This window comes from Nothobranchius furzeri, chromosome 17 (genome assembly GCF_043380555.1).
Source record: "Nothobranchius furzeri strain GRZ-AD chromosome 17, NfurGRZ-RIMD1, whole genome shotgun sequence".
Lineage (NCBI taxonomy): Eukaryota > Metazoa > Chordata > Actinopteri > Cyprinodontiformes > Nothobranchiidae > Nothobranchius > Nothobranchius furzeri.
Genome location: NC_091757.1, coordinates 58,034,644 through 58,059,643, shown reverse-complemented (window position 1 = coordinate 58,059,643; position 25,000 = coordinate 58,034,644). Strand labels below are relative to the sequence as shown.

Genomic DNA, 25,000 nt, shown 5'->3' with positions numbered 1-25,000 from the left:
GTGTATGCGTGTTCATGTCTGTGTGTGTATTAGAATGAGAGTAGATGCATGTGCTACTGCAGGTGTGTGTACGCGTGTTCATGTGTGTGTGTGTATTAGAATGAGAGTAGATGCATGTGCTACTGCAGGTGTGTGTACGCGTGTTCATGTGTGTGTGTGTATTAGAATGAGAGTAGATGCATGTGCTACTGCAGGTGTGTGTATGCGTGTTCATGTGTGTGTGTGTATTAGAATGAGAGTAGATGCATGTGCTACTGCAGGTGTGTGTACGCGTGCTCATGTGTGTGTGTGTATTAGAATGAGAGTAGATGCATGTGCTACTGCAGGTGTGTGTATGCGTGTTCATGTCTGTGTGTGTATTAGAATGAGAGTAGATGCATGTGCTACTGCAGGTGTGTGTACGCGTGTTCATGTGTGTGTGTGTATTAGAATGAGAGTAGATGCATGTGCTACTGCAGGTGTGTGTACGCGTGTTCATGTGTGTGTGTGTATTAGAATGAGAGTAGATGCATGTGCTACTGCAGGTGTGTGTATGCGTGTTCATGTGTGTGTGTGTATTAGAATGAGAGTAGATGCATGTGCTACTGCAGGTGTGTGTATGCGTGTTCATGTGTGTGTGTGTATTAGAATGAGAGTAGATGCATGTGCTACTGCAGGTGTGTGTACGCGTGTTCATGTGTGTGTGTGTATTAGAATGAGAGTGGATGCATGTGCTACTGCAGGTGTGTGTACGCGTGTTCATGTGTGTGTGTGTATTAGAATGAGAGTAGATGCATGTGCTACTGCAGGTGTGTGTACGCGTGTTCATGTGTGTGTGTGTATTAGAATGAGAGTGGATGCATGTGCTACTGCAGGTGTGTGTACGCGTGTTCATGTGTGTGTGTGTATTAGAATGAGAGTAGATGCATGTGCTACTGCAGGTGTGTGTACGCGTGTTCATGTCTGTGTGTGTATTAGAATGAGAGTGGATGCATGTGCTACTGCAGGTGTGTGTACGCGTGTTCATGTGTGTGTGTGTATTAGAATGAGAGTGGATGCATGTGCTACTGCAGGTGTGTGTATGCGTGTTCATGTGTGTGTGTGTATTAGAATGAGAGTGGATGCATGTGCTACTGCAGGTGTGTGTACGTGTGCTCATGTCTGTGTGTGTATTAGAATGAGAGTGGATGCATGTGCTACTGCAGGTGTGTGTACGCGTGTTCATGTGTGTGTGTGTATTAGAATGAGAGTAGATGCATGTGCTACTGCAGGTGTGTGTACGCGTGCTCATGTGTGTGTGTGTATTAGAATGAGAGTAGATGCATGTGCTACTGCAGGTGTGTGTATGCGTGTTCATGTCTGTGTGTGTATTAGAATGAGAGTAGATGCATGTGCTACTGCAGGTGTGTGTACGCGTGTTCATGTGTGTGTGTGTATTAGAATGAGAGTAGATGCATGTGCTACTGCAGGTGTGTGTACGCGTGTTCATGTGTGTGTGTGTATTAGAATGAGAGTGGATGCATGTGCTACTGCAGGTGTGTGTATGCGTGTTCATGTGTGTGTGTGTATTAGAATGAGAGTAGATGCATGTGCTACTTCAGGTGTGTGTACGTGTGCTCATGTCTGTGTGTGTATTAGAATGAGAGTGGATGCATGTGCTACTGCAGGTGTGTGTACGTGTGCTCATGTCTGTGTGTGTATTAGAATGAGAGTGGATGCATGTGCTACTGCAGGTGTGTGTACGCGTGTTCATGTGTGTGTGTGTATTAGAATGAGAGTGGATGCATGTGCTACTGCAGGTGTGTGTATGCGTGTTCATGTGTGTGTGTGTATTAGAATGAGAGTAGATGCATGTGCTACTTCAGGTGTGTGTACGTGTGCTCATGTCTGTGTGTGTATTAGAATGAGAGTGGATGCATGTGCTACTGCAGGTGTGTGTACGCGTGTTCATGTGTGTGTGTGTATTAGAATGAGAGTAGATGCATGTGCTACTTCAGGTGTGTGTACGTGTGCTCATGTCTGTGTGTGTATTAGAATGAGAGTGGATGCATGTGCTACTGCAGGTGTGTGTACGTGTGCTCATGTCTGTGTGTGTATTAGAATGAGAGTGGATGCATGTGCTACTGCAGGTGTGTGTACGCGCGTTCATGTGTGTGTGTGTATTAGAATGAGAGTAGATGCATGTGCTACTGCAGGTGTGTGTACGCGTGTTCATGTGTGTGTGTGTATTAGAATGAGAGTAGATGCATGTGCTACTGCAGGTGTGTGTACGCGTGTTCATGTGTGTGTGTGTATTAGAATGAGAGTAGATGCATGTGCTACTGCAGGTGTGTGTATGCGTGTTCATGTGTGTGTGTGTATTAGAATGAGAGTAGATGCATGTGCTACTGCAGGTGTGTGTACGCGTGCTCATGTGTGTGTGTGTATTAGAATGAGAGTAGATGCATGTGCTACTGCAGGTGTGTGTACGCGTGTTCATGTGTGTGTGTATTAGAATGAGAGTAGATGCATGTGCTACTGCAGGTGTGTGTACGCGTGCTCATGTCTGTGTGTGTGTCAGTGACAGCAGAGGTCACTCCTGCAGGTTTAATCTAGGCTCACATCAGGAAGCAGGAAGGCATCAGCTGGTCTGATTGGAGTTTCCGTCGGCAACCCAGAGGTTCACCAGCTGTACTGATGGTGCACTTCCTGTAAAGGTGGAGTCCTCTACTCCCTCTCTCCTCACACATTTACTCGTGCATGAATGTAGACTCGCAGTCACACTTCTCCACTCATTACCAGACCAGACCTTTAGACAACCTCTGTCACGCCTCAGAGTGGTGATTAGATTATTTGCCACTTGCAGGCTTTTCACCTCACATGCACTAATATCCGACTTGATAAGGTTGGGTTCAGTCATTGTGCTGATAATTACGTGGAGCATTTCTCAAGCTCAGTGTGTGTTTTTTATGTGTGTTTCTTGAAGTGAGCCCTTTCTCACACCGTCATTATCTCCACTTCTTGAATGATTACTGTACCTAAAGAATATTTTTGACGTTTCTTTTCCTGTGGGATGACTCTGCAGGCTTCATGTAAGGATATGTTCCACTTCTGGGATTTCTTTATTTAAAAAGGCAGCTTGGGTGTCCCGTCCCAAAAGGTCTGTGCCATCTCTCATCTGATTTCCTTTGTAAATTAGTAAATGATGAAAATGAGAAATTACCTGCACCTGTAAGAGCTAGAGGACTCCAAAGTGATTTACAGTTCATCATTCATCCATTCACACGTTGATGGTGATGAGCTACATTGTAGTCAGAGCTGTCCCGGGGTGGAATGATAGAGGAGAGGCTTCCGAGCACAGGTGCTCCTGATCCCACTGACCACCACCAGCAGGCAGGGAGGGTTAAGTGTCTTGCCCAAGGACACAACAGCAGAAATCTCTGCCATGATCGAACCTGCAACCATGCAGTTACTGAACAACCGACTGTACCTCCTGAGCTGCTGCTGTCCAAGTAATGTTGTAAACTGTTTGTTCTGAGAAAAGCTGAAATAAAGTGCCATAGGTGGAGACGCATCACCCTACATTAGCGTGCCCCAACCTTCTTCAGTGTTAGACATGAAAGTAGACGCCCCATTGGGCACTGGAGAGCATGATAGCGTTGCCACCATTTTGGATGGGTGCCTCGCTCTCCAAACGCTACTGCAGTCAACGCAGAGCGAGCAACTATGGCCGTTTTTATACAGCTTACAGTTGCAACAACTGGCGTATTATTAAAAACAGATCAAGTGGGACTTTTCTGTGACTTTCCTAGCCTACCTGTTGGGATTTTAAATTTTAAGATTTTTATTAATTTTATTTAATTATATTTATTTTTTAACTATCGTGCCATACCATATGTCTGAATTTCTGAATAACCTAAAGAAATTGTGCTTATTTTTATTTTTTTATTTATTTGAGTAAGCCCCTTCCTCAGTAGAAGTAAATGCACTGGCAACAAATGGAGACCCATCCAAGATGGTGGCTGGACATTACGGCAGCTCCAGTTGGCAACACCAGTCCACAGGGCATCTACGTGTATATTTGTGGTTGGAAATATATTAACTCATTCACTGCCAGCCATTTCCTGCTCAGAAGAGCCCCTGGCTGCCAGCCTTGTTAAGCATTTTTACTGTTTTTGAATTGTTGCAGAACATTGTGCTCTATGGTGATGTCAACGCCAAAACTACCAAAACAAAGAGTAGACTCACCTCTTACATCAGGAAGAATCAGCGTGTTTCTAGTGTAGCGTGATTAATTGACATTACCACTAGGGCTGCTCAATTAATCGAATTTTAATCACGATTACGATCTGAGTTTTGAACGATTATAAAAACAAAACAAGCCGATTATTTGCTCCTCCCACTTGCGCTGCCCTGAGTTGCAAATGAAGCGCTCCTCCACAGTGTTGCCAACTTGGCGACTTTGACGCTATTTCTAACAGCTTCTCAGACCCCCTTCTTGACTTTTTAAATCTTAAAAGTACCTAGCGAACACCTCAGAAACATCTCTGGTAACCCTTAGCTACTTTCTGGATAACTGTCGTCGACATTTCCTGCAGGTTAGCTAAACACTCCGCCTGCGCTCCGGACCGTTCTTCAGGACATTAGGAAAGGGAATGATGTAGTGATGTGTCAGTCGCTAAAGAAACGGCTCTCAAAGCCGGCTCCCTGTTGGAGTAACCAGAGTGAGTGACACACACACCGCACCTGCGAACTCCTGAGCAGCTAAAAACAGCTAAATGTGTGCGTGCGGCGCGTTAAACACACGTGCAGCTTGCCCCTGATTGCTGTGAGACCGGGTTGGGGGCTGCAGCTGTGGTTGGGACAATTATTACATTAACTGATGGACTTGTAAATAAATAATTTATAAATAAGGCAGAAATAAGTTCCTCACGCTGATAAATAATAACTAACCTCTCTGAGGACACGGTGCTAGTGCACTCTCCTACAGCACCTTGACACGACTCAATAAATGTTATGCAACATTTTGTGAACATCAATTTATTTGCATGTATTTGTTATAAATGCCACTGTATAATTCTTGCTGTCAGTATTTGCAAGATATTGGTATTTGGGTCTGTACTGGTTAGACTTAAATGAGTTAAACCAAGCTCTATAGCCCTTGGGTCATAAACTATGAGCTATAAGTATATTGGTCTTTTTATACTGGGAATCAGGAGTTCTTTTAGTGATCATCTTGTTTCTTATTTAATTTTGTCCTGATTGTGCCCTGAGCAATTTTATGACTGAATAAAAACAAATAAAATAAACATTAATTGAAAAATTGTCCTAAATAGTCGAGATCTCAATTTCAGTCACAATAATCATGATTATTGTTTTTGCCATAATCAAGCAGCCCTAATTACCACTACATATTATTTATGGCCAATAAGATGTGATGATTCCATATAAATAAGAAATATCAACCTGATTGATCTTTGAATGTTTAATCAGAAGATTCTAGGGTTCTTTGCTTCTTCAGAGACCATAAACACACTTCGTATTAATTCAGACAGTGTCAGGTAAATAGTTTATGAAATGGATGTCATTATTTTTCCTAAACTAATGATTATACATGACAAGATATTAATAATGTGATGTGTGAAATGTTGTAATGGAAGCTAGATGTTGCAGCAAAACTGTTCTTTGTATCTGAGAGAATTTGTCAAGTCTGGGTTGTAAAATAATGTGTTTGTTATAAACTAGAGTGTTGTTTATTAAACTCATCAGACTCCAGTGTGCAGGCTTATGATACCCTTGGTATGGGTTGCTCTCGGCAGTCTGGAGGGGTGCGGTCCGAGTGGTGAGGTCGCTGGATGTGGAAACCACAATACTCAGAGATTAGTAGCTTCCTCTGAGTCCAGCTTCACCGGCCCGGAGATGCAACCCTGGGTCTGCTGGTTAGATGTCTGAGGTGTGAAGTAACTCCTAAAAGAGCTGTTTTGTCTGTAAATTACTCGCAGCGTCACAGAGAGGCTTTGACTCGAGGTCAGAGGAGATGGTTTCAAAACAGGCTTCCTTCCTGATTTGGCCGAATCGGGAGTCAGCTGGAAACTAAATGAATCGTGAAGTAATTCTTGTTTTAATAAACTACAATGTTTATGAGTTCTGGCGCCTACTGGCAAGTCAGAATGGGCCACGTCCTGAGGGCTTACCAAAACATTCCTCAGAAGACTTGTTCAGATACAAAGGTGTTTAACGCTTTGTGAATGAGAATGTTTAAAACACTTAAGTGAGGTGAATATTAACATCAATGAGTATCTTATTGTAATGTGTAGGAGTGTAAATATTGGTTCACTTGTTAAATCAACACATACTGATCATAAGATCTGAAATGGATCGTTGTAAGAGCAACATTCATTTTACAGCCATCATTGCTTTAAGCTCAGATTATTAAAACATTTGATTTAAGCATCTTGTTCATTCAACACACGTGATTATTTAAGCTTATGAGTTGTAAAGTCCTGTAGGAGCTTCAAGTACGTCTGATTTTTATTTAGGGTGAGGAATCAGTAGTCTGGCTTTTGCAGAGACTGCAGGACCTTTGCAGGAGACCTTGAGAGTTTTGTTCTTACATCTGCTTGTATGCAAACAAGCACTGAGCAGAACTTTCTGGATTTGGAGGCCATAGTGGGTTTATGTCTGTGGATGAAAGGTTAACTTGTGGTCAATTAGATGGTGAAACATTGACCCTTTGGTACGTTCCACTAGCGTTATCCATTCTTTCTTAATCCGTTGTCGAATTATGAGTGGCAGCTTTCTTCACAGCAGCGGCCCAAAATGATCTCCTAATTCAGTTTTAGTTTTTACCATTTATCTTGTTGTTTAGTTTTTTACCACTTATCCTTGTTGTTTAGTTTTTACCACTTATCCTTGTTTAGTTTTTACCACTTATCATTGTTGTTTAGTTTTTACCACTTATCCTTGTTTAGTTTTTACCACTTATCATTGTTGTTTAGTTTTTACCACTTATCCTTGTTGTTTATTTTTTTACCACTTATCCTTGTTGTTTAGTTTTTACCACTTATCCTTGTTTGGTTTTTACCACTTATCATTGTTGTTTAGTTTTTACCACTTATCCTTGTTGTTTAGTTTTTACCACTTATCCTTGTTGTTTAGTTTTTACCACTTATCCTTGTTGTTTAGTTTTTACCACTTATGCTTGTTGTTTAGTTTTTACCACTTATCATTGTTGTTTAGTTTTTACCACTTATCCTTGTTGTTTAGTTTTTACCACTTATCATTGTTGTTTAGTTTTTACCACTTATCCTTGTTGTTTAGTTTTTACCACTTATCCTTGTTGTTTAGTTTTTACCACTTATCCTTGTTTAGTTTTTACCACTTATCATTGTTGTTTAGTTTTTACCACTTATCCTTGTTTAGTTTTTACCACTTGTCCATGTTGTTTAGTTTTTACCACTTATCCTTCTTTAGTTTTTACCACTTATCATTGTTGTTTAGTTTTTACCACTTATCCTTGTTGTTTAGTTTTTAGCACTTATCCTTCTTTAGTTTTTACCACTTATCCTTGTTGTTTAGTTTTTACCACTTATCCTTGTTTAGTTTTTACAACTTATCATTGTTGTTTAGTTTTTACCACTTATCCTTGTTTAGTTTTTACCACTTATCATTGTTGTTTAGTTTTTACCACTTATCCTTCTTTAGTTTTTACCACTTATCCTTGTTGTTTAGTTTTTACCACTTATCCTTGTTTAGTTTTTACCACTTATCATTGTTGTTTAGTTTTTACCACTTATCCTTGTTTAGTTTTTACCACTTATCATTGTTGTTTAGTTTTTACCACTTATCCTTGTTGTTTATTTTTTTACCACTTATCCTTGTTGTTTAGTTTTTACCACTTATCCTTGTTTGGTTTTTACCACTTATCATTGTTGTTTAGTTTTTACCACTTATCCTTGTTGTTTAGTTTTTACCACTTATCCTTGTTGTTTAGTTTTTACCACTTATCCTTGTTGTTTAGTTTTTACCACTTATGCTTGTTGTTTAGTTTTTACCACTTATCATTGTTGTTTAGTTTTTACCACTTATCCTTGTTGTTTAGTTTTTACCACTTATCATTGTTGTTTAGTTTTTACCACTTATCCTTGTTGTTTAGTTTTTACCACTTATCCTTGTTGTTTAGTTTTTACCACTTATCCTTGTTTAGTTTTTACCACTTATCATTGTTGTTTAGTTTTTACCACTTATCCTTGTTTAGTTTTTACCACTTGTCCATGTTGTTTAGTTTTTACCACTTATCCTTCTTTAGTTTTTACCACTTATCATTGTTGTTTAGTTTTTACCACTTATCCTTGTTGTTTAGTTTTTAGCACTTATCCTTCTTTAGTTTTTACCACTTATCCTTGTTGTTTAGTTTTTACCACTTATCCTTTTTGTTTAGTTTTTACCACTTATCCTTGTTTAGTTTTTACAACTTATCATTGTTGTTTAGTTTTTACCACTTATCCTTGTTTAGTTTTTACCACTTATCATTGTTGTTTAGTTTTTACCACTTATCCTTCTTTAGTTTTTACCACTTATCCTTGTTATTTAGTTTTTACCACTTATCCTTTTTTTTTAGTTTTTACCACTTATCCTTTTTGTTTAGTTTTTACCACTTATCCTTGTTTAGTTTTTACCACTTATCATTGTTGTTTAGTTTTTACCACTTATCCTTGTTTAGTTTTTACCACTTATCATTGTTGTTTAGTTTTTATCACTTATCCTTCTTTTGTTTTTACCACTTATCCTTGTTTAGTTTTTACCACTTATCCTTGTTGTTTAGTTTTCACCACTTATCCTTGTTGTTTAGTTTTTACCACTTATCCTTGTTGTTTAGTTTTTACCACTTATCCTTGTTGTTTAGTTTTTTACCACTTATCCTTGTTATTTAGTTTTTACCACTTATCATTGTTGTTTAGTTTTTTACCACTTATCCTTGTTGTTTAGTTTTTACCACTTATCCTTGTTATTTAGTTTTTACCACTTATCCTTGTTTAGTTTTTACCACTTATCATTGTTGTTTAGTTTTTTACCACTTATCCTTGTTATTTAGTTTTTACCACTTTTCATTGTTGTTTAGTTTTTTACCACTTATCCTTGTTGTTTAGTTTTTACCACTTATCCTTGTTATTTAGTTTTTACCACTTATCCTTCTTTAGTTTTTACCACTTATCCTTGTTGTTTAGTTTTTACCACTTATCCTTGTTGTTTAGTTTTTACCACTTATCCTTGTTGTTTAGTTTTTACCACTTATCCTTGTTGTTTAGTTTTTACCACTTATCCTTGTTGTTTAGTTTTTACCACTTATCATTGTTGTTTAGTTTTTACCACTTATCGTTGTTGTTTAGTTTTTACCACTTATCCTTGTTGTTTAGTTTTTACCACTTATCCTTGTTGTTTAGTTTTTACCACTTATCCTTGTTGTTTAGTTTTTACCACTTATCCTTGTTGCTGAGTTTTTACCACTTATCCTTGTTGTTTAGTTTTTACCACTTATCCTTGTTTAGTTTTTACCACTTATCATTGTTGTTTAGTTTTTACCACTTATCCTTCTTTAGTTTTTACCACTTATCCATGTTGTTTAGTTTTTACCACTTATCCTTCTTTAGTTTTTACCACTTATCATTGTTGTTTAGTTTTTACCACTTATCCTTGTTTAGTTTTTACCACTTATCCTTGTTTAGTTTTTACCACTTATCCTTGTTGTTTAGTTTTTACCACTTATCCTTCTTTAGTTTTTACCACTTATCCTTGTTATTTAGTTTTTACCACTTATCCTTGTTGTTTAGTTTTTACCACTTATCCTGTTTGTTTAGTTTTTACCACTTATCATTGTTGATTAGTTTTTACCACTTATCCTTGTTTAGTTTTTACCACTTATCCTTGTTTAGTTTTTACCACTTATCATTGTTGTTTAGTTTTTACCACTTATCCTTGTTATTTAGTTTTTACCACTTATCCTTTTTGTTTAGTTTTTACCACTTATCCTTTTTGTTTAGTTTTTAACACTTATCCTTGTTTAGTTTTTACCACTTATCATTGTTGTTTAGTTTTTACCACTTATCCTTGTTTAGTTTTTACCACTTATCATTGTTGTTTAGTTTTTACCACTTATCCTTCTTTAGTTTTTACCACTTATCCTTGTTTAGTTTTTACCACTTATCCTTGTTGTTCAATTTCACCACTTATCCTTGTTGTTTAGTTTTTACCACTTATCCTTGTTGTTTAGTTTTTACCACTTATCATTGTTGTTTAGTTTTTTACCACTTATCCTTGTTGTTTTGTTTTTACCGCTTATCCTTGTTGTTTAGTTTTTACCGCTTATCCTTGTTGTTTAGTTTTTACCACTTATCCTTGCTGTTTAGTTTTTACCACTTATCCTTGTTTAGTTTTTACCACGTATCATTGTTGTTTAGTTTTTACCACTTATCCTTGTTTAGTTTTTACCACTTATCATTGTTGTTTACTTTTTACCACTTATCCTTGTTATTTAGTTTTTACCACTTATCCTTGTTGTTTAGTTTTTAACACTTAACCTTGTTGTTTAGTTTTAACCACTTATCCTTATTGTTGAAAATGTATTTAATGATGTCCAGTTGTTGAAAAAAATGGTGTTTTCAAAACAAACACCCATAAAAGTTGGGTTTAAAATACATGGGCGTGAGTCTAAGTCTCTGGGCGGCACCATATTAGATGTCATGTTCCTTTCTACGGGAGCTCATGAGGACAAAACACATTCACTGATTTGTAACAGTTACAAAACTTTCACCATTCAAGACGTTTTTTTACACACGTTCCTCTTCACTCGTTGCCAGTGATGAAAGTCTGATGTGCAGCTATTTTTGCTTGAGGTTTTGGATTTTTGACCCTAAAGGGCATCTGTTGGTAAGGTCTTACTCCAACACAAAAATACTGCATGCAATGATTTAGGTATGTACTGCCCTCTATCACCAGAGAAAATACACACCATCACTTTAAAATGACCTTTTCTGTGTGATTGAAACATTTTTTTATACTCATCTCTTCATTTGTCCAGTTATGAGATTTGTAGACTTAGTTTCCTGCTGGGAATTAAAAACAAAAACACACTCACACACACAAATAATGACAGGACGAGTTATGTCCTAAAAAGTTTCTGGTGATAGTTTAAAATGGACAGAACTGAATGTTTTCCATGAAAAAGGTATTTTATTGTCTTTGAAGGAAAAGAGCCTCACCGCTCTGCTCAGCTCATTTCCATCTATCTTCTCCTCTCAGTTATTCTGATTTCCTTGTTTCCATCTTCCTGGAGTTTGAGCACTTCATCATCTGGGGCTTCATGACAGCAACGCATTAATCCTGCCTCTTCTCTCATGTGAATGAGTGCAGATTCATATATATGCACACAAATACCTAAGAGCACGCGTGCGCCAAAACACTCGAACACACCCGTGCTTTTGAATATAAATGCAGCGACACACACACACACACACACACACACACACACACACACACACACACACACACACACACGGACACAACCTTGGTAAGCATGACAGATTTGGGGAGAAATTCAACCCTCCCCAGACTTACAGCGTTTTATGTTTGTTTTATTGCCGTGCAGCACAACAGGTCGAGTGAAACGTTTAGAATGAAAACCAGACCTGACATTTACAACATCACACAAACTTCATGTGCAAAGTGCTATGGACTGCTCCATAGATGGTGATGCAGGGCCACACAGCTTCGTGTAGTCCGGATTAAAATATGTCACATTATTTTGTCACATCAGAGGAAATATGTTAAACCATTCCTGTGCTATAAATACGAGTTCTGCTTCATTCTGCAATCGCTTTAATAAATGAGTAATAGAGGCAGCAGATATTGTTTCACTGTTTATTTATGGTGCAGCTACTGTGTTTTATTTTCTAACATTATCCAACATTAGTAGAATAATGGATTTTTATATTATTATTATTATTATTAATAATATTATTATTATTATTATTATTATTATTATTATTATTATTATATTTATGGTGGCAGAAGCTGGTGTGGTCCACCACAGAGAAGCTGCTCTAGCATGGTGACTTTAATTATTCTACAGGTTATTGTTCAGCCTTCTGACGCTCACACACACACACACACACACACAAGTGTACGTCTGACTGCTGACGCTCCGTGTGTGTTTTTATTTCTGCAGTGAGACAAACTCACCTCACACCGTCCAGAGTTTGTTCTTTAAGCTTCTATTAACTCCACCGTGTTGACGTATTTAACACGTTTCCTCTACGCTGCAGGAGTTAACGTTTACATCACGGAGTAAAAGTTCAGCAGACGCGTTTGTTTATATCTGGGTGGGGGGAGAGTAATACGTAATAAGTAAGGGGAAGCGGTGAGGATCATCAAGGACTCAAGTCACCCCAGCCATAAACTGTTTAGACTACTTCCATCAGGAAGGAGGTTCTGCAGCATCCGGTCCAGAACCAGCAGACTGACAGACAGCTTTTTCCATCAGGTCATCAGACTGCTGAACACTTCACAGACACCTCACCCTCACTACTGAAACTCCAACATTACACACTCCATACTGTACATTAATGCCACTGCTCTGCACAGACCAACCTCTGATTGTATATTTTATATCTCTTATCTTATTGTTTACTTTATTCATTTGTTAAATACGTATATACGCATTATACACACACTCACACGCACACACATAGAAAAATAAAAAATAAAATACTAGCACCCACATTTAGGAATGTATATACCTTACATACTATACATATTATTACTTAGATCAGCCATTTTTATACTTTGCTTTTTTGTACGTTATTTTATTTTGCACAAGTGTTGCTGTGAAGCTCGCACACAAGAATTTCACTAGCATGTACTGTACCAGTGTACCTGCACATGTGACGTGACAATAAAAGCGATTTGATTTGATTTGGGAGGGGAACTCGTGCTGCTCACAGACTGCTGGGGTGATCGGCTCTGAAAAGCGTTGATCACAATTTGCAGATCGCGTTTATTTTTCACGGAGATCAGCCGCGGATTCCTCTTCCATCATCATACTAGGAATCAAAACTAGGAATCGAAATTAAAAACTTTGAACGATTCCGGAAAAAACTAACAGTCGGTCCCAGTTCCAATCCATGCTCGACGCCCAAGCCTACTTATTATAGAGGTGAGTCTTCAGGCGTGACTTGCAAACACCAATGGATGGTGAGTGGCGGTGCTTTCCAGAGCATGGGAGCTACTAATAAATAAACCCTTTTAGCAAACTGTCACCAGTGTCATTTTTACTAATCTAATCTTGATAATCTCATCACCTCAGCGCCCTTGGGGCCCGCAGACCCCATGCTGGGAATCACTACTGTAAGAGTAGCTGGGCTCAGTATTAAGGACAGGGTGAGGAACATCTGAAACCAGAGGTGATCATGTTCTACATGTTTACCCCCGGGGTACAGTTTCAACAGTCCGTATGCTTTAGGGTTCAGTAATGACCTTGAGAGAGATAACTGCCTCTGGGCTGGAGGGTTAAAGGTTCAAATCCCTGTCAGGGTGGCTTTAGAATGAAACGATTCACATAGATTGATCGTCTGCTGGTTCAGGTATCACCTTCCTATGGATTCATTTAGTTTTGCACATATTTACCTACAATCCTTCTTGTATAAGATGATAAACCATTTTTTCAACCTTGTTAACATAAAAAGAAATGCAAGATGTGCATTTTGTTCCTTGTTCATTTATTCATCCAGCCATTTCAGACCCAGGAGCCACAAACACGCCTACTCCGTGTGCAGATGAAGCAGATGGAATTTCACTCAAATGAATTTCATGAAATCACACAATTGTGGGACTGCTTTAGTGGGAAACCAGAGAAGCAGCAGAGACTTCAACTCCCCCACCAAGACAGCCATCACTGCGCCCTGGAGCATCGACAGTTAGCATCTGAGCCTTTGGAGCCATGATTGAAACAGGAAGGAAACTTTCGCCGTCGCTGCTCCTCCTGTCAGTGAAGACTTCCAGTGGGCTGCCTCTGCTACTCTCACTTTTCCACCTCTGAATGGTTTCATTCATGTTTCAAACTCCAGCATCAAAACCCAAAGCTGCACCTTAAACCAAAATACATAAAAACATTTTACTGTGGCATGAAGGCTCAGTTTCATGGCTGCCTGTAAACGGCTCTTGAAAGTCCCACTCCAGTAGTTATAATTCCCATAAAAGCTGATCTGTTTTATTCAGAACTGTAAAACTGATGTGGATTTCCTTCTAAAGGGTTAGAAAGGCTAGGGTATATCAGTTAGTCTGGTCACACTGGTGGTTCCCGAGTCTTGAGCTGACCGCTACAGTCAGTGGAAGGTCTGCTATCCTACAACAAATGTCAAAAGTTAGGGAGAAAGGGTTTCACTAGTATAAACCTACCAAACACAAACAGTCTCAAATATAACCCAGACTTTCCACCCGCCTGTAAGCAGCACGGAAAGGGATGGACACGTCTCCCAGCCGTGCGTTGCTTCCCACTGGGAACAGCTAAAGTGTTCCACGTAGACGTCACAGAACGTGATTTTGGTCGTTCGCACTGCAACCGGCAACGTGCCAAAAGGTCTGTTTCTGTTTTTACATCAACTACAGGTGTTTCACGGGTAATGGTGCGTTGTTTTTCACAAGTTCATCCACTGGAAATCTGCACGTCCTTTATTTTGAAAGTTTCCATGCTTTTGTAATGGCTGACTGTGAGGACCCGAACAGAACACCGTCCACAGTGAAGAAACGTTAAAATCCTTAAGTAGTGGAGGCAGGGATACGAGAGCTGGTGGCTCAGGGGGTTACACAACGGTTGATCCGAGTGGTCGTGCAGGAGGATGGTCAGAGGACAGGCCAGGGTCAGAACCAGGAAGACCATGAGCAGAGTAATCCAACATGGGGTAGGCTGAAGCAGGAGTCAGGAGACAGGTCCAGGAGCAAAACCGTGCTCAGGAACAAGGAGTCAGTCTTGAGAGGAATGCTGATATTTGCTCACACAAGGCTTTCCATAACCTGGTAGGAAGTTGGCGGTAGGTTTGGGTGTGTACAGCAGGTGAAACAGGTGAGTAGCATGAGCTTGATTACTGGGAGCAGGTGTGGCAGATGAGTTCAAGGCTGTGGTTGTCATGGAGATGAGGGCGGACAGAGCTGGATCACGACAGATTTACAGAGCTCCTGTGTTTGACTTCCTGCCTGGCCCGATCTGAACGGATTAACTTGACATGTTCTGGAAGTGTAGAGCGCAGAACCAGACTTGGAGCGTAAACTGGGCAGAGTGACGTGACACTGTGATTCTGGGATGTTCCCAAACACTCCACCCATTGGCTATAAAGGCTAGCTGCGTACCGTCCTTCCCGGATGTTAAGCAATGCTTATGCATGGGTCAAGTTACGTTAGCAATAAGGTTTTAACATGTACTAAACTAAATGAAGGATGTTTTCTGAAAGCTTAAATTATAATTTAACGGTCTTTAGATCTTGAGTTTTAGAGTTGTTCACTGGAAAACCGTTTATTTACTTGTTTTTTTGAACAATCGGTCGCTTTAAGTTGTACGTGCATCCTGAACGTTTTCTTCAAGCCCCATCGGCCGCGTTAGCCGGAGAACGAAAACAGGTAGAAATGATGAGGTCAGAAAAAGCTCAGGACTGTGTTTTTCATGGAGTTGACAGATCAACGTTGAATGTTTCAGCCGTCATGTAGTTGCTAGCCAATCAGAAACGAGATGCTAGTATTTCATGACTATTAATGAGTACGACTCCAATTCCTGCCCCAACAAACTCCCTGAAACAGGAGCGTGAGAGCTTTTTTCTGTAACATTCATTCAGATCAGAGAGCCCAACAGATGTATTCAATAAAATAAGTGGATGAGCGCCGTAAGGTACAACACCTGTTCAGACACGCAAAACTTTCAAATGTTTACCAAAGATCTGAATTAAATCTTATAGTAACTAAAGAAGCCTGCAGAGATTTTAAAAAGAGCGCTACGAGGATGGAGAACTGCATCGCGGTGGCAGAAAACGGGCTCTGAGGGCTGCTCACAGGCAGGTCTTAAACCATGACCAAGGTCAGCTCCCCTGCTTCTTGGCTCATCCACACTGACATATTTACACCGCTATCAACTCCATCTCTGTGTCTTTGCTCTTTTTTCTTGCCTTGCTTTGTAGCTCCATCTCTAACAGTCACTCCCTCTCTCAATCACTCCCCCCAGCACATAAACAGCGTGGCTTTACCAGCAAGAAGAGGACAGATTTGTCCACATCGTCACCTTTAGCGTGCCGTCGTTAAAGCATGTTTATACACAGAAGGGCATGAATCTGTTGCATTTGCCTGCAGCTGAGTTTTATTTGGTTGCTGACTGATTTTATTTATTATCACCTAAAATAGTGTCGATAATAAACCCTAACCCTAACCCTTCTCTAAAAGCACCCGTCATTTTTAGCCTCTGTTTTCTGATCAGTCCTAAAACAACAGCATGAATCTTTTTATTCTCATGTCCTTTTCTGCAGCATCACAAATGATTAAAACTAAATCCTAAAGCAAATGCTTGATTAGTCCAACAGTAGAGCTGCACTCCTCCTTCATCTCTCTTCATTATGTCGCCCAGATTATGCATGCTAATTAAAAACATCTGCTGCTCTCCTCTTGATATATAGTTCATTATTGCTTGTCACTTTTCTATTAATAGCTTGTTTAGCAATGAGCTTAATTGATTTCCCTGTGAGCTAATTGATTGCAATGCTAGGGGGAGATTTGTTTTGGAAGGTAGATCTGGATGATTGCCTGAGAGTTTAGCAACAGAGAGCCAGAGAAATGGTTAGGACAGAGAAACAAGAGCATCTTCTTCATGGCGGTTATTAAGACTGAGAGCCTGACACCAGGTTGTCACTGATTACAGGTCTGGCTCATTAGGAGGCTCTTCATCGGCTTTACTTGGAAACTTCACCAAAACTTTGAACTGTGATGACTTAGAAGAGCCATAACAGGTGAGATTCCAGATAATTATGAAATATCAATCTGATGGATCTTGGAACATGACTTTAATCAGAAGATGGGAATGTTTTGTTGCAGGTATAGGTAACACTGCATTAACCCAGAGACAAGAGAGAGAGAGAGACAGTGGCACAGGAGTTGAGCTCGCCCCGTAATCAGAAGGTTGCAGGTTCGAGCCTCGCTCAGTCTGTCGCTGTCGTTGTGCCCTTGGGCAAGACACTTAACCCACGTTGCCTGCTGGTGGTGGTCGGAGGGACCGGTGGCGCCAGTGCTCGGTAGCCTCACCTCTGTCAGTGCGCCCAAGGGCAGCTGTGGCTACATCGTAGCTCATCCCCACCAGTGTGTGAATGTGTGTGTGAATGGGTGAATGACTGATTGTGTTGTAAAGCGCCTTGGGGGGTTCCAGGACTCTAGAAGGCGCTATATCAAATACAGACCATTTAAAGTTGAAGAAGATTTATTTCTAAACAAATTAAACAAGGCTAACTAACTCTAAGCACTCTGTGTGATGAATGGATCTAGGTGTGAATGAGGCAGGATGGTGGTGTAATGTGGAACGTTGTTATCAGAACTCTCGTTTCCGGAGAAGCCTTAGTTCTGTGTGGAAGCGAATGGTTTGCTCTAAACTACAGTCGGAGTTTCAAAAACCACATTCAGACGCTATCTTGACAGAGACCTCCGTTGTAGATCCAGAATGCCAGGTCCTCGGACCCCCCTTTGGTACCGGAGCCGATGAAACAGCGTACGGTACGACAGACTAGTCTTGGGATGCCTCCAGGTAAGCGACAGGTGGTTTACAGCGTCAGCGGGACCCAGCCGGGTCGGTGAGTTCAGGTCGGTTTGTTATCCAGCTTGTCAAGGTTCTTGTTGTTAAAAAGTGACGAGTGGCCGGCTCGAAGCTCTAGAACGTTGAACAGAGTTAGGGTGACGTGAGAGTTTGTTTTATAATCCAGATGTGTTGATTTATGGTCGAATCAGAATTTGACAACGAAAGGGGGTGGTGTAAACACACAAAGCCACGCGTCAGAACGAAAGCTCTGATTGGATGAGACAAAAGGAATGTGTCATGTGACTTAGCATTACGTGGATGAGTATGTCTAGTGTAAATATTTAAAGTTATATTACTTATTATTCCTCTCCACTGTCACTGCATGCTTGCTTAGTATGAGGATTGCTGTATAGTCACCGACACTAGTCAGTGACTTGATGCAATTTGCTGGGTTCCTTATATAGGAAACATTATTTCTGATTGGCTTAATGAACTGTGAATTGGAATGTTTATTATGTGAAGTGCCTTGAGACGACTCTTGTCGTGATTTGGCGCTTTATAAATAAACTTGAATTGAATTGAATTGAATTGAATTATATTCCATCATAGGATTATAATATCAAGTAATTCATATGCTCATTTCACAGGTTGAACATTGCTTCACATGATTACTTGGACTAACAGATGTTATTTAATTATTTATTTAATAGTTCTGGTTCTAAAAGGGTTCTTAATTTCAGACGTCTTGTCTTCTCTTGAGCTGTAGGGGAGGCAGAGAGCTCGTTAAACAGTCCAGATGCCGAGGAATCACAGGAGATGACCTTTAGGTGGAAAAACAGTCTCTTCATGACGCTACAAGTGTAAATAAACGTTTTACAGCACGAACTAACCTCAAGGTCTGTTGGGATTACTGAAGTTGTTGTGTAGTCCATCCATCCATCTGTTCTTCTGCACTTTGGGGTCAGGTCGCGATGGCCGCAGCCTAAGCAGAGAGACCCGGACTTTTCTGTCCCCACCCACTTGGGCCAGCTCCTTGAAGGTAACCACAAGGTGTTTGGCAAAGAAATTGTCCTTCCAGCGTGTCCTGGGTCTTCCCTAAGGGTTTCTCTCACTTGGACATCCGCGGAACACCTCACAAAGAAGGCGTCTGGGGGGCTTCCTAACCAGAGAGCTGAGCCGCCTCAACTGGCTCCTCTCGATGTTTAGTAGGGATATTTTCTGAGTTTCTCAGATTAATTTAGACAATCAGAGAGTTCATCTTACTGCCTGGTGGGCTTCTGAGACATTTATGTGGAACAACTCTAATGGTCTTCCAGTGTTCCTGCCTCACCTGGCCATAAACCAATCTACAGCAGATGTAAAATATTTCACCTGGGAAAAAACAGATGTTTAAATAAGACTTGTGCAAGGGCGATGCAAAGAAATAGGCCGAGCATCTTGGAGAAGACACAGTTGAGGGTTTCATGTGAGCACACACCGTGTCAGAGAAAGAGCATTCTGTGTGTGTGGGTGTGCACACATCACGTAGCTTCTCTGCATTGTTCACAAGTCCATATTTCCCACAAGGCTATGCATGAGCTGGAAAAACGGCTGGTCCCCAAGGAAGATGACAGCAGCGGTTCCATTGTTGTTGCGGTGATGTATCGCTGGGAAACCCCCCAGGGGCAGGAACCAGTTATTTAGACATCAAATTAAGGCTGAAGACACACACACACACACACACACACACACACACACACACACACACACACACACACACACACACACACACACAAACACATACACACACAAACACACACACACACACACACACACACACACACACACACACACACATACACACACACACACACACACACACACACACACACACACACACACACGCACACACACACACGCACACACACAAACACACACACACACACACACACACACACACACACACGCACGCACACACACACACAGCGTATAATAGGTGCATGCAAGGTAATTCCCTAGCCATTGATGTTGACTTACAGGTGCGCGTGCACACACAGCCACACACACACACACACACACACACACACACACACACACACAGGCATGAATTTTCTGTGCATGAAGCCAAACAGGGAATGAGATGCGATGCAGGGTCTACAGTGTTAGAACTTCAGTCTGAGCTTGCCTTCAGACCACAGAGATAACCGACTCTCGGTGGCAGTGGGGCCGTAGAAACGTGCACGTTGGAAGATCTTGTGGACAGAGTTCCAGGATTTCTCAGGTCTTTTCTGATGACCAAAGGAAACCCTGCTGTCCCAAATTTCCACTATTTAATTTCCTCCTTCTGCCCCTTGGTGTTTCACACATCTCCTGTTCCTTCTTGATGTTGCTGCCACTTCAGGTCAATACATCAGTCACAACCGGCTTCTTCTGCCGTTTGTTGGCCACTTACTTCAGTGTCTGATCGGTAAGTTTAACTACGACAAACATCTTAACCTTTCATCACATTCATAATATTAAATTCCACTCTTTTTATGTGAAACAAAGATGAATGAAATGAATCCGATTCCTAAAGGTTGGGAATCCTACTTGGTGCTCTGATGGGGAATGAAGAGGTGATTCTGGATGTGACTTGGGAAAAGTGAGGGAAGGCAGAAGGATATGAGGGACGTGTGGTAAATTGACTGTGAAGGTGATTGAGGGAGGTGAAGAGGTGCATGGTGAGTGATCCACCCAACAGTGAGTGCACTGATTAGATAATGGGATGACTGGACCTCCCCAGCGTTGCTCCTGTGGAGTGAAACAAATGGAATGGAGAGCCGAGTGGGAGAATAGAGACCCTGAGAGGTCAGAAGAAGAGAGGGTTTGAGATTGTGTTCATGAGAAACTGCTGAATGTCCATCCTGGGAAAGAATAAGCCCTCAGAACCTGTTAACCTCACATGAGATGTTGTTAGCATAATTAGCCCGAACTTAACCGAGAAGGTTCAACTTCTGCTAAACTGGAACTTCAGATGTTAAAAGATGCAACTTTTTCATATTTTAAATCATTTTCTTGCACCTGAAGGTGCTGAAATGATCCTTTAGTGGGTTAATGAGCCGCCCCACTGCCCTCTGAGACCAGACTGTCGCACTTGCAACTTCAGAGTGCCGGTCCGGTCCCTGTTGGACTGAGAAAAGTGGAGCTGACGTGCCTGCAGTAGTTTTAACTTAGACCAGGAATGTTCTTAGTCTTCTGATTAAATATCAACGGAGTTTTAGTCACACTTTCGTCTCTCTTTTCATTTTAGTCTCATTTTAGTCGACTAAAACACATGTAGCCTACTTTTCTTCCAGTGAAATCATTTTTAACTTCTGTAAAGGAAATTTTAACGACACCATCTTGATGCTGTAAAGAAATATGAAAAACTCACATTTCATACTCATCAGTAAAACTCTAGAATTGATTAAACAACAATAATTAGTGGAAGATACCAAAATGAACACGGACAGTTTGAAATTGTGCCTTCAACATGTTACTCTAAAAACACGAGGAGGAAAACTAAAGGTAAGAATTGTTTTCAGCCGCATCTATGAGAGTTTTCCACGGCAATAATTTACCAGGATGTGCTGCCTGAACCTTTTCCTACAGCCTGAATGATTCTTCCTCACAAAAACACCGCTGATCTTACTGGCCGCCGCTGCAGCACAAAAACTTTAAACAACCTGAGGTACGGCTCTGCACGTTCGGTTTGGCTCCAGCACTCCCTCCCCCCCATCCTCCTCCCCCTTCAGATGCCACTTCTAAAACCAGGGGCAGGGCGGATTTAGCTATTGGGGCCCACGGCAAACGCAAACATGGGGCCTCCTTACACTAAACTTTCGACAATCTGATCTTTAACTGGATTTGTGAAACTCTCCCTTCTTCTGACACGAGTAATTTCCACCTTTTATTAGTCCTCCTCTTTTTTCCTGTCTTTCTCGCCCTTTGAGTGACTTATTTGCTCTGCTTCCTTCTTCCTGTCAGCGCTCCTGTGCTTTTGCCCTTTCTTCCTTCTATTTTCCATTTTGGACTATGCTTCCCTCCCTTTAAACATTTTCCATCGTCTTTCCTTTCTGCTTCCGTTTGATGTTTACATCGAAAAACGACGTCACTTTCAGAAGTGAAGATAAAAGCTTTTATGAAGCGAGCTGCTTCTTTCTCTTACTGGAGCCACGAGGATAACTCCATTTCATGCTTCATGATTTGACTATTGCTTTGAGTTTGTTACGAACGCTCCCGCCTCTCTTCTTATTATTATTTGTGGTCTCATGGCACTTGGCAAACAACAATTTGGTGCATTACTGCCACCATCTGGTTTGGAGTGGAATGACTACCAATCACTTCCTGTTTGTGCATCGGCGTCTTAAAGAAATAGTCCATTGTGGCATAAACAGAGGCGTGCCAGCCGTCAGGACTAGGGGGCCCCCCAACATAAGGGGGCCCCAGGCGGCCACCGACCTATGCCTAATGGTAAAACCTCCACTGACCATTGGAAACCCTGGAAGTGTACTCACCAAGTAGGGTTGTCATGGTATGAAAATGTAACCTCACGGTTATTGTGACCAAAATTATCACGGTTTTCGGTATTATCGCGGTATTTTTTAAACGGTGTTGCATATGTTCAGAAAGCATTGATAGTCCTGTTCTACACAAACTGAAATAGTTCTGAAAAGGTTTAACATGTTTATTAAAGCTAAAATAACACAAAGCCTTAGCAAAAGTGCAACTTTTCACAAGTAAAGGAACAAATAGCTTCTTTTTCTGGAACGTGTTACAGTAGTCAGTGCAGGTTTAAATGATACAAATCCAAACATTCGAAACATAAACAATATGTAAACAAATCAAAGAAACACCACTTGTTTTCTCATATACTTGTTTTCTTCATTATCAAAATGAAAATCTAAAACTCCAGTCCACACTTGACTTGAGCACTGTACAAGTCAACCTTAAAAAATATGTATTTAAAATAAATATCCACTTTAAACAAATGACTAAAATAACTACTACACTATGTAATCAAATCCAAATGTTCAAGTATAAATGGCATTGAATAAGTAAACAAATCAATAACAAGGAACTAATTGTATATTTCTCTTCATCATCAACAAATAAGATGCTTCATCCAGCAACAGGGTGTCCGTGACACGGTTTAAATGCTGGCAGAGAACGCTGCGGCTGCAGTATATGGTGACTCGTTGCATTCTCCCTCAACCAAAAGTCCTCGCGTCATGCATTTAAGCTAAAATGCTAATGTTAGCTTACCTTGCACTGGCTGTGGAGACGTGGGTGATGGTCACGCAGATGTGCCATTAGATTCGAAGTGTTGCTGCCTTCTGCAGACACTTGTTTCCTGCACGTTCTGCAAACAGGATAGCCGTCTTCTATTAACTGTCCCTCAGCGTTTTTCAGAAATCCAAAATATGCCCATACTTCCGATTTAGTCTTCTTTGAGGGCTGATGGATGTCCTGGGCGCTGCCGTCTCCTCCTTCGGCCGTTATTTCAGCTTCAAAGTTTTGGTGCCGTTGCAAATTAAAACGTGCGTGTGCGCGCCGCGGGAACTTCAGCTGAAGCGACGGTGGCTGGTAAGGGTCACCGCGCCGAAACCGCGGCCACGGTAAACCCACCGAGATAATTTAGTTTTTTAAAAACTGGACGGTTATTTTTATTGTCAACTTTTTTACCGGGGTTTACCGCTATACCGGTTACCGTGACAACCCTATCACCAAGTAAATTATTTTTTCAGATCGTCACATCTAATACTTTTCTTCCCAGCCAGAGACATTTTCTCCCTTTAGACGTAAACTGTTACCGGCATGCCCTGCGATGGACTAGCGACGTGTGCAGGGTGGGCCCCGCCTGCTTACCCAGAGACTGCTGGAGATGGGTACCAGTTCCCCACAGCAGGGACAGAAAATGGATGAATGTTACCGACCTAGACGTCCGGTTACCTGTAGCTTGTTCAAACAGCGGCCAGATCTGGGCTCTGATTGGCTCTTTTTTCCGTTGTCCCATATTTTCCATGTTCTGATTGGATTTTTGTTTCTGTCAGATTTTGTTGTGTTTTTTTTTCGTCTCTTAACAAAAATGACAATCATTATTTGTAATAATCTAGTCTTTACTGGCGTGAATTTTTTAGTTTTGTTCTATTCTGCAAAAACTTTATTTGTCATAAAAAGAGGGAAATATTGCGTCTTTAACACTGCACTGGAGTCTGCTAGTCTGCTTCCAGCGTGATTCCTGCATGTTTTAGGTTGTGAACACAGATTATTTGTTTTTATTTAATAATGACTAGCTTCTATAGACACTAATGAAGGCTGAGGAGACGTTTCAGCTGTTAGATTAAGATGTTAAAAAGAAAACTGCACAGCGAGGAAGTAAGTTTCACTTTTGCTTTGTCTAACGGACACTAGGGTGTGCTAAAAGCAAGCCAAACTGCAAAGCATCCCTTTAATCGTGTTTTAATTATTCATCAAAATCCAAACCTTTATGTTACCGTTTGGTCCTCACAGATTATGAACAGACAGATTTTAGATTAGAAGCATTGCATTTAGCCAAGACCTCGATCGTGTTTGTGTCTCTAAAGTGTAAATAGATGAACTTTGCATTCCCTTGGAGCCGTTTTTTAAAAACCCACACAGATCTCTTTGGTTTGCAAATCAGGGTCATGATGACCATTTAAAATCCCTGCAGGTCCACAAAAGCTCCTCCCCTCCATAACACCATGGTGTTTTCAGTGTGAGTACCCTAGACCTGTCATTGGTTTTGCCACGCTGTAAAGAATCACTTCAAGAAAGCTGCAGGAAATTTAAATTGCAGATTTGCCGTACAGAATTCTAATCTTGACTCATAATCGGACCACACAAAGGGACCGGATCCGGGATTCAAGTCTGGATCGGAGCCAGAAGTAAAAGTCTGCAAAATTCATGGTAATTAAAACGTGTGCAAAAAGCTTTCCTTAAGCTTACATGAAGGTGCTTTCTGTGTGATTTTCTTTAGAAAAGTCTGTTAGTGTGTGACTCAGCATGAAGCGTGTCCGTGTTTGTGCAGTTATTGCCCCACTGAAGCACCGTCCAGGGCAGAGCAGATCCATCAGGGCCGAGCTGACTCAGCACATCACCGCACAGAGAGAGAGTTAAGGACTGGACACTTTTACACACATACACACACACACACACACACACACACACACACACACACACACACTCACACAATCACACACACACACACAC

The 25,000-nt window shown here is 40.9% G+C and overlaps 1 long non-coding RNA gene across 1 annotated transcript in view; it reads left to right on the top strand.

The window, feature by feature from the left end:
- LOC139063711 (uncharacterized) overlaps nucleotides 1-17,294 on the top strand; it is a 100,470-nt gene extending 83,176 nt beyond the window's left edge. The window contains exons 2-3 of the long non-coding RNA XR_011517080.1: nucleotides 16,907-16,994; nucleotides 17,080-17,294. This is a non-coding gene — a long non-coding RNA (uncharacterized lncRNA). The remainder of the gene's footprint in view (nucleotides 1-16,906; nucleotides 16,995-17,079) is intronic.
- Nucleotides 17,295-25,000: the final 7,706 nt, after the last annotated feature.